The following is a 9,372-nucleotide window of genomic DNA, read 5'->3' as shown; positions in this document are numbered from 1 at the left end:
GTCGTCCCATTTTACCTCATTAAAAAAATAAGTAAATAAAATAAATAATTTTCACGCGGATCAGTCCCACTTTTTTTTCCGACGACAAGTCGTCGGTATAGGTGGACGAAAACGACATCGTTTTGTTTTTCTATGACACAGATTAAAAATAATTCGAAATTATTTTTTAAACACCCTATACCGACGACATGTCGTCGGCATAGGTGAACCAAAACGACGCCGTCTTCATTTCTGCAACAAGAAATATAAATAAATCGAAAATATTTTTTTAATATCTTATAACAACGACATCTCATCTGCATAGATATTGGACATACCGCCAATTTTTTACATCTTCCCACCAAATCTATACCGACTACTTGTCGTCGGGATAGGATTTCTAGTCAAAGAAATATAGTCAAAGTTGGAACACGTTTTACCGATGACAAGTCGTCGGTATAGCTTGCCTTTTGCCGACGACACATGTCGTAGGGATAAGTGTCGTCTGGATAGGTGTTAATCCTTATAGTGAAAAAAGACTTTTAATGACAGACTAATTACGACGTACACAGATTTTATGACAGATATTTCATAAAACTTATGTATGTAAAATGTTTAGGATTAAAGATTGTACGTCGTAATGTTATCTTTTATAAAAATTAATGAAGTAAACAATATCTATTGTGAATTAGTGTCTAAAATGAGGGGAAAATATACACATTATATTTTCAATGTTTGGGTTCAAAATACACACATTAGGTGATCTAGGGTTCCGTCTCCCTTCCAGCCATCTACGTCAGTTACCACCACCGTCAATGGCGAACACAATTTGCGACGCCTGCTGCTCTAACCCGTCTTCATCTTCTTTCCCGTCACCACAACCCTCAAGATCGTTTGTATCTCTCACCTCCTCTAAGTAAAACACGCTTCCCATATTTTGGAAGTTGTGCCCCCTCCCCCGATTTCGTCTTATAATTACCTCTCACTGAAAACTTCGAACTTCTTCCCTTTCATCGATTTCTATTTCATCGATTTCTAGGGCTATATCGACACCGAATTTCATTACCATAAGTTCTTATGGAGGAGACAAACGGCCTACACGACACCACTTCAGATTTTTCTCTGACGAAGAAGCTACGACAACTTCTTGATTCTCTTGGAGTTCACCAAGCCCTTACTTGTTTCAATGCCCTCGGCGCGAAGCTTATAGAGAGATGGCTTTCAATTCTGCTTCACGGATGGTACATTTCTCTTAATCGTTTGTAAACTTTTGATTCAGGCATCTTTGTGGGGCGTGCGTCAAAGTGAGAATGCTGAAAATTGGTTTTAATGTGCAACCTCGTTTGATCAGTCCTGTAATTTTGCCTTTGATGTGTTCTCTTGCTATGTTTTTGAATATGGGTTGCTCTATTAGGCTTTCCAGATACTGGACTAACATCTTATGGAGATATTAATACTTTACTCCTTTAGAACCTGATGAGATATGATAGAAACTTATAGCAATGTTGAACATCTTTATATAAACACCTATCCTTTTCCCTAAAAAATTCGAGAATCAATTATATTATCATGTGTGACGAATTTTGTATCACAACTAAAATGATTTATATTTTTATAATAGTTATAAAAATAAATTATATTGTTTACTTAGAAATCGTTTCTACATGATGATTAAGAGTATAATAATAATAATTGATTTTTGGCATATTTTCAATTAATTATTATATATTTGTCATATTTTCGTTTATAGTCGTTTAAGACAAGGTACATTTCCTTTGTACACAAATATATTGAATAACATATTTTGTTAAATGTATAATGTCTTTTTATGCTTTCTCAATGTTTTCGTGCATATATATAAGACGCGCATTATAGTTTATGATTCGTCGAATGACTTATATCTTTATATCAATCTACTTATAATATTGTAATTTTTTTTTATATTAATTAATATATCATGACAAAGTGTTATTATGTCAATTATAGCATTCTACTACAACTTATATAATTGATTTATGATTTATACATTTTAGATTGTTATTTTCATAAACTCTCGAAAAATAATAAAGTATGATGTTATTTTATGTATAAAACTTGAAAATCATCAAAAATTTAATAGACACTCATGTATTCTCTCCTAAATATTAAAATTTTAAAAAAGGGGCCATAGAAACTCGCATTCGATGTGTGATCTCCATCTATGCTCATTTCGTGAAGCTTGTCATGAGAAACCGTATGTTATACCTTCTTGAATTTGGAATAAACTATCACGACTAAGGGAACCTGGTTTGATTTGTAATTTATCTAATACAAGAGACTTATTTATGATAAATTAAATCAAAAGGGACAATTTTTATCTCTTTTAAAATAGTATAAGGAACATTTTTGTAGTGACCATGCCAAATGGGACTTTGCTTGCAAAAGGTTTTGTTAAAAGGGCTAGTTTTAATTTGAAGTTATAAATGCAGGAGATATTTTTGCCATATTCTCCAAGTATACTAAAGGGATCGTGCGTCTTCATTCACAGGTCGAGAATGGAAAGAGACGTGAACGAGAGAATCGTTGGGACCTCCGACGATGGTCGAGCCAATCGCAAAGGAAAGGAGAACCACCAGTTTCTGACGAATGGAAATCGAAATGGTCTAGGTGGCAACAGTTGCTGATCAAGGGAGTGCACCACTTGTAGTTGATCGGATTTTAAAATGAAGAAGAATGAAAGCGAAAACAGTCAATGATTTTTCGATTGTCTTGCTTCCGTCCGACAGTGAAACTCCAATTGGAGGTGGGGTTAGATCGGAGGCGACAGTCCCCGCTCTTCACTTCCGTTTTTCCGATGGTGATTCGTGAAGTTAATAGGGAGGCAGCGGCGACTTCCCTTGGTTGCTCTTGTGTTTCATCCGATTGTAAGCATTTCAGCAACGCGAGGTGAAAGAATCCGAAACAGGTGGGTGTCTGAGGTTTGTTTCAATTAATCAGGTATAAATAACCAAAAGGTTGTTGCCCCTCTTGGTCTCGATGGTAACAACCATCAATCGGTGTTTGGGTTTGGTTGCTTGACAGAAGTTGATAGAGAGGAAAAAGGAGAAAACCGAAAACTCCTTCTTCGTTGTTTGTTTTGATAGAAATTGATGTGGGAATGCATATTTGGGTGTTGATATTGATTGAGTGTTAATGTTGGCTTGAGTGTGATTTTGATCAAGGTGAAATTTGGAAGCAACATACTTGTCAATTTCCTTTATTGTTGTACTTTGAGGTAAACTTAGAAGCAATGTTTTGCTTCAATTATTAACGTGTATATGTGTATGTATTAACATGTATTTGTATATGTATTAACATATATTTGTGTATATATTGAGTGATGTGGTAGAAAATGTAAGTGTAGATGCTATAGTTATATTTTTTTAAAGTTTAAATTCAATTATGCTTGACTCAAAGTGCAAAAAGTACAATGTCATATTTGTAATATTTAAAATAATGATATTTTCTTACTTTCTCGATTCCTGTGCCCTCGATCCAGATATCAAATAATTTTTATGAAAATGACAAATGATAATCTCGGTTATAAGGTTTCCAAAAAGTGAGACAGATCTTAAATCTGATAAGTAGAACTCCGGGAAAATCCGTTTAAAGTTTCGCGATTTATAGGATCGGATTCGACAGATTTTACAAATCAGATTTCGGTTGAGTTTAAAAATATTATAAAAATATAATAAAATAATAGACCATGGCCGGAATTAAAAAACTTGCTCAAAAATAGTTTACGAGACTCGTAGCTATTCCAAACGAATCAGTCCATGGTTCGTTTCAAGAAAATCAAATAAATACTGATTTTTATAACTTTAAAGAGTCGTAACTGTCTCATACGACCTCCGCTTTGGTCGTTCTTTATATCCACGAAATCAGGAGAACATAATCTATTAGAATTTATTATTCGCAACTCTCAAATATACTTAATGCAAAAAATTCAATTTTAACGTCACCAATAAATTTAATTTTTGTTGTTTTTTCATTTAATCTTCAATGGTAGATGGTTTAAGCAGTTTGAGATGTTCTAAAAGTAATTATGTATGTAATATTTTTAATATACATTATAATTAAATTTTACACACAATTGGTTCTTAATGCATAACGGTTCGCGGTGGTTTAACCGCCGAACTCTGACCAATTTTTACCGGTTGTTACAAGTGGCAACTCAAAGCTCCTAGAGTGGTGTCAAACCACTAGATCGCATTCATGGGGCCAAAAGGGTCCAAAACTCATATATACAAGATCTAAGCCATTAATAAACAAGATAATAGCTTTTTACCTCAAACAAGATGGAAATGGAGTAGAGAATCAGGGTCCACAAGCTTTTCCTTTATCAACAACCTTGCACCAAGCTTCTTCTTCTTGATTATGAACCAAGGCACACCAAAATGAACATAATGAGCTCAAAACTCAACGGAGAGGTCTAGGGTTTCGAATATGAGGCAATGAGGTCAGTGGAGGCTGAGAAATGAGGATTTCAAGAGCCATAAATGTGTTTATATAGTGTCAAACTCTAAAAATTAGGGTTTCACTAACTGGCACATACGTCCCGTGTACACATGAGTATGTTACGTGTACCATGTATTACGCCCCGCGTACTCTCTTCACAACTGGTACGCTAAGCGTACCATGTGGTACACCCCTCGTACTACACAAGGACCAAAATGTAACTTTTAAAATAACAAAGGGCAATAATGAAACATACCAAGATTCAAGTGTTACAAATAATCATGGACTAATTTTTTTTAATTTTTAACAAAAAACAGAAAATTTCCTATTTATAACACCAAAGGACTTTTAAAAGTCGGAAAAATTCTTTAACAACATAAAAATTAAATTTATTAATATATAAACAAATCGTTTATACGGTACATATGAAATAAAAAAATAATTATATTATAATATATACGTACATAGAAAACAAATTAATGGTTGGCATAGGCTAGGTTTTCTTTATCTTTTGTCAGCAATCAATTATTTATATTTTTACTTCATCTTTCCCCAAATTTCAACTATTCACGATTACATTTATATAAAAAATCCCTAAGGAAGAAATATGGGTTAAGAAACATACGAATTAGTGAGAAAATAAACATTACTGATTTGCTGTGAGCGAGAGGTAAAGCTGCGACGATGAGCTGCACCACACGACCGACGACCTTCTGTAGCTTGGGTAGTGGCTGATAAGTGGAGACGCTAAGCCTTCGCGATAATTAAAGCAACCAACGAATCAACAGAGGGCTAAGAGCCAAAAGAGAGCGTGAGAGCGGAGACTGGATTCGTGCGAGTAACAATGGAAAGCTCAACAACATACGATGGTAACATTTTGAAAAGGGGTTTAGAATTTTTTGAACGATTTCAAACATTGTTTTTTATTGGGATTTGGCGCTTTCCAAAAGTATTTGAGACTTTTTTTTGAAAATTTTAGTTTTCATACTTATCTCTCTAAAAACTGTGAGCAAGTTTTTTCAATTTTTGTAAAAGATATTTAATTATTTTAAATACAAAATAGAGTTACCTGACCTTATATCAACGTATTACCTCATTTTTAATTTGTGAATGCGTTCATCGGTGATAGTATAATGGAGGCATTTTGTAGTTTGTTTACAATTATATGATGGGTTGAATTATATATAGAAATTTATGGACAAGTTAGGGGGGCTAAGAACCTCCCTTCCCTTTACTGTCTCTGCCATTGAATATATTAATTGCATAATATATTAACAAAACATCTCTCTCTCTCTCTCTCTCTCTCTCTCTCTCTCTCTCTCTCTCTCCTAATATCATTTCTAGTTATTTCTGGTTATGAGGGTGACCCAAAAGGACTTTGATTTTTAATTCAAGTATATATATACCAATTTAGTTATTGGGTTAGACACCTAATCCGACAATACTAATTTCAGAAAAATAAAAAAAAATAGAGTTTTAATTTGATTTGACATTAAACAAGATTGTAATTTTTGCAATTAAAGATGCAACAAAGGTTGTACATACCATTGGAGAAATGTTCTAGTTATTCACTAGAAATGTAATTAAAATAGTAAAAAAGGTTGCATATAAGTGTAAAACAAGTTGCATGTTAGCATAAAAAAAGTTTATTTTGCATAACAAAGATTGTATTAAAAAAGATTGCATCTAAAAAATAATTGCAACCATTTAAGAAAGGGTTGCATTTGGTCTAATGCAATTTGCCTAATGCAACCTTTGGTACAAAGTTACTTTCGGCATTATACAACATTTTCAAGCCTTAATGCAACCTTTTAGCAAAGTTGCATTATCTTCACTTTGTTATAGTGGATGGGGGTAGAGGCAAAATTATTGGAGTTCGTCACGATCTGGATATAGATATATGAGAAATGGCAAGTGATAGGGGTTAAGATCAACGGAATTGAAGGCGCGATGTTACATATGGACACGAGCATCGAGGACTACGTCGGACAAGAAGAATAAGAGAGAGAGATGAGTGTCGATGAAAGGGGCATGAGTTGGTGGGGTGAGGTGTGAAAGGGCTTTAATTATTTTCTATTTTTTTAAAAAATAAAATTAGTCAAAATTATATATTTAAAAAGAAATATAGGTTATTTTATAGGAGTGAAGGACAAACACATAAATATAGGTTATACAGTATTAAACTTGATTTAAATAATATTATCGACTATCCCGCTCGATAAGCAGATTTTTCGGACCTATTTTTTCATCTTGAACTACAAGTAAATATGATAATTTGATTCGTTAAACTACGCAGATTTTAGACAACTTTTTCTAAATTTAAACATAAACCTTATACTGTATCTGTGACAAACTAACGGGGACACAAATAATAAAGATTCAGGTAGGATCTGAATATAACAAATCTATCACTGAACAACCTATATACCAAAAAAAATTGTTGCAACAACGTAATACAACCAGCATCATATATACATTTATATCATCTCACATTCTCTCCAAATTTTATAGTTTCACTAATTACACATCCTTGAGAAATTAACAACTAAATCCCAATAATGACCAACCCCAGCATCATAAAACACTTTGCGAGCAGCATTTTCGGTACTGCATTCATGCACCAAAAACCTTTGAAAACTTGGTTTAGTCACACTCCCTTGCCACACCAACACACACTTATTCTTCACGTTCTCATCATCATCATCAACCTCTTCATGCATATTCTCTTCTTTCACAGCCGCAGCCCAATTTATCCTCTTCAACATCAACTTCTGATACCGTTTTACCGATTTACCCCCGCCCTCCACCACCACGACAGAAATACCCTCCGAAATAACCGCACACCCCGACAACCGATTCTTCTGTGCATTTACATCAACCTTAAACCTAGTCTGAAGGTGCGAAAGGTCATTCACTTTGTATATGGACACAATTGTTTCGAGGGTATTATTATTGTCATCGAAAAACTTTGGTTTTTTCTTTTCGCGTCTTTCGGTCGGAGTCAACTTCCGGGCGATATTCCGGTCAACATGAGCCTGTTCACATTGGGCGGCTGCTTTTCTGATTTCCATTTCAAGGCGGGTCGGGTTTTGGGTGGCTTCTGATCCGAGGACTTTCATTAGATTGCTCATTTTGACTTTGGGTTTTGGGGGTTCTAGAAGGCCTAGGCGGATCATTTCTTGCCGGGCTTTTTCAGTGGCGAGGCGTCTTTGAGTTCGGAGTCTTTTGCGTTCTTTTTGGGTGAGTTTTAGAGGCTGAGGCGGGGGTGGGGCCGGTTCGGCTGGCGGTTCGATTGGGTCGGGTTGTTCCATGTATAGAGTTATCTTCTCTTTCTTTAGTATATCTTCAGGTGGCCCGCCTTCTGTGACGTTTCCGTAAGTACCAGAATCAACAAACTGAAAGGTCATCGTTTTAGGCCTTAAAAGTTTAGTTTTATTGATTCCCATTCGAGGATCAAAGTGAGGGTTTTCATCTAGATCCACTTCTAATTCCGGTTTCAGAATCTGGAATGCATCTTTCTTCTGTTTGTTAATGTTAACCTTAAGGGTGCTCAAGATGTTTAACTTTGGTATATTTACCACATTGCCATTTTCATTGACTTCCCTACCCAATGCATCCAAACTAAGAACAGGGGCTTTAGCAGGCTTTTCTGGTGCCAGCTCTCCCGGGAACTTGTTTATAAGTGGGGCAAATTCCGTGTCTTGTCTAAAACCCATCTTGGCAGCAAGCTCCTGTGCCCGTTTTACAGCTTCATGAGAATTTCGGGGCAGCCCACCACCAAGTCGGGCAGCAGATTGTGGTGGGGCAGCGGGTATTCCTGAACTAGATGGAGGTTTGAGGCCATCTCTTGCTGAGTCAGTACCCTTGTTTAACAACGGGATCTTCTTCATCTTTTCTGCAAGCGCCTTGTGCTTCAGTAAAGTTGCTTTGGCCATAGATAAAGCATTGAGAGAGATGCCTCCAATCTTGCCAGCATCTGCAGAATCAACTCCTTCGGTTTCATGTTTGGTAGAAAGTGATGATGATACCTTAGAAGGAGGATGAGGGTGGCTGGGCGCCAAAGGGGTCTCATGTGGGGTTCCATATGGCTTACTGGGTGCTCCCAGTGCACCACCACAGGGTTCATCTTTAAGTTCATTCTTCATCGTCGTCATTGTTTCCCCGTTCAATTTCCCTTGTTCCAACTTATCTCCATCCTCGAATTCCCTCCTCTCATCCCTATCTGTGTCTTCCTCAGCAAAACCCACTTTCTCCTGATCAAACCGCCGCCACTCATTCCACTTAGTTCGTTTATCGCCATACCGATCCTCCTCATCACTCTCTCCACCTCTATCTTTCCTCTTGCTGCTTCGATACTTGGTGTCGCGATCGAAATCCCATCTATCCATATCGTTCTTCCTTCTTTTTTTCTAGGCCTTTGTGCAATCTCTAGTCGTTCACAAGAATTAGAAATCGGAATACTTAGACTAAATCTCCAAGAGAATTATATTTATACATTTAGTTTAAAAAAGGCAAGTTTTGACCAGGATTGTTAGTTTTTATAGAAATAATCTTGCGGATCATTAAATAAAAACACCACAAAAACACCACAACACAAAAAAATAATATACAATATATATTTGCTTATTTAATTAAAATAACATAAGATATGAGTTCGATGGATCATATATATGCAAACATAAAAAACACATTTTTGTAACCAAAACAAAACTTGGAATAAAATTGCATATTAAGTAATACCATAAGAACCAACTTTTGCAACTTACTCTTTTCATTTTCTAGGATACTGCTAAGTTGTAACATTTGTTTTTCATTTCAATGTGAATGTTTTATACCTTGAATGTCCTTAAGTACAAGTTGTGAATATTCACTATAAGAATCTCCACCTGTGTCGACGGCACCTATACCGATGACACT

At 35.6% G+C, this 9,372-nt stretch overlaps 1 pseudogene; it reads right to left on the bottom strand.

Moving 5' to 3' along the window:
- Positions 1-6,971: 6,971 nt before the first annotated feature.
- On the bottom strand, positions 6,972-8,843 carry LOC145106416 (protein RDM16 pseudogene; annotated as a pseudogene).
- Positions 8,844-9,372: the final 529 nt, after the last annotated feature.

This window comes from Lactuca virosa, chromosome 4, assembly GCF_052849685.1.
Source record: "Lactuca virosa cultivar CGN04683 chromosome 4, Lactuca_virosa_CGN04683_v6, whole genome shotgun sequence".
In the NCBI taxonomy this organism is placed as follows: domain Eukaryota; kingdom Viridiplantae; phylum Streptophyta; class Magnoliopsida; order Asterales; family Asteraceae; genus Lactuca; species Lactuca virosa.
This window is presented reverse-complemented; position numbering and strand designations above follow the sequence as displayed.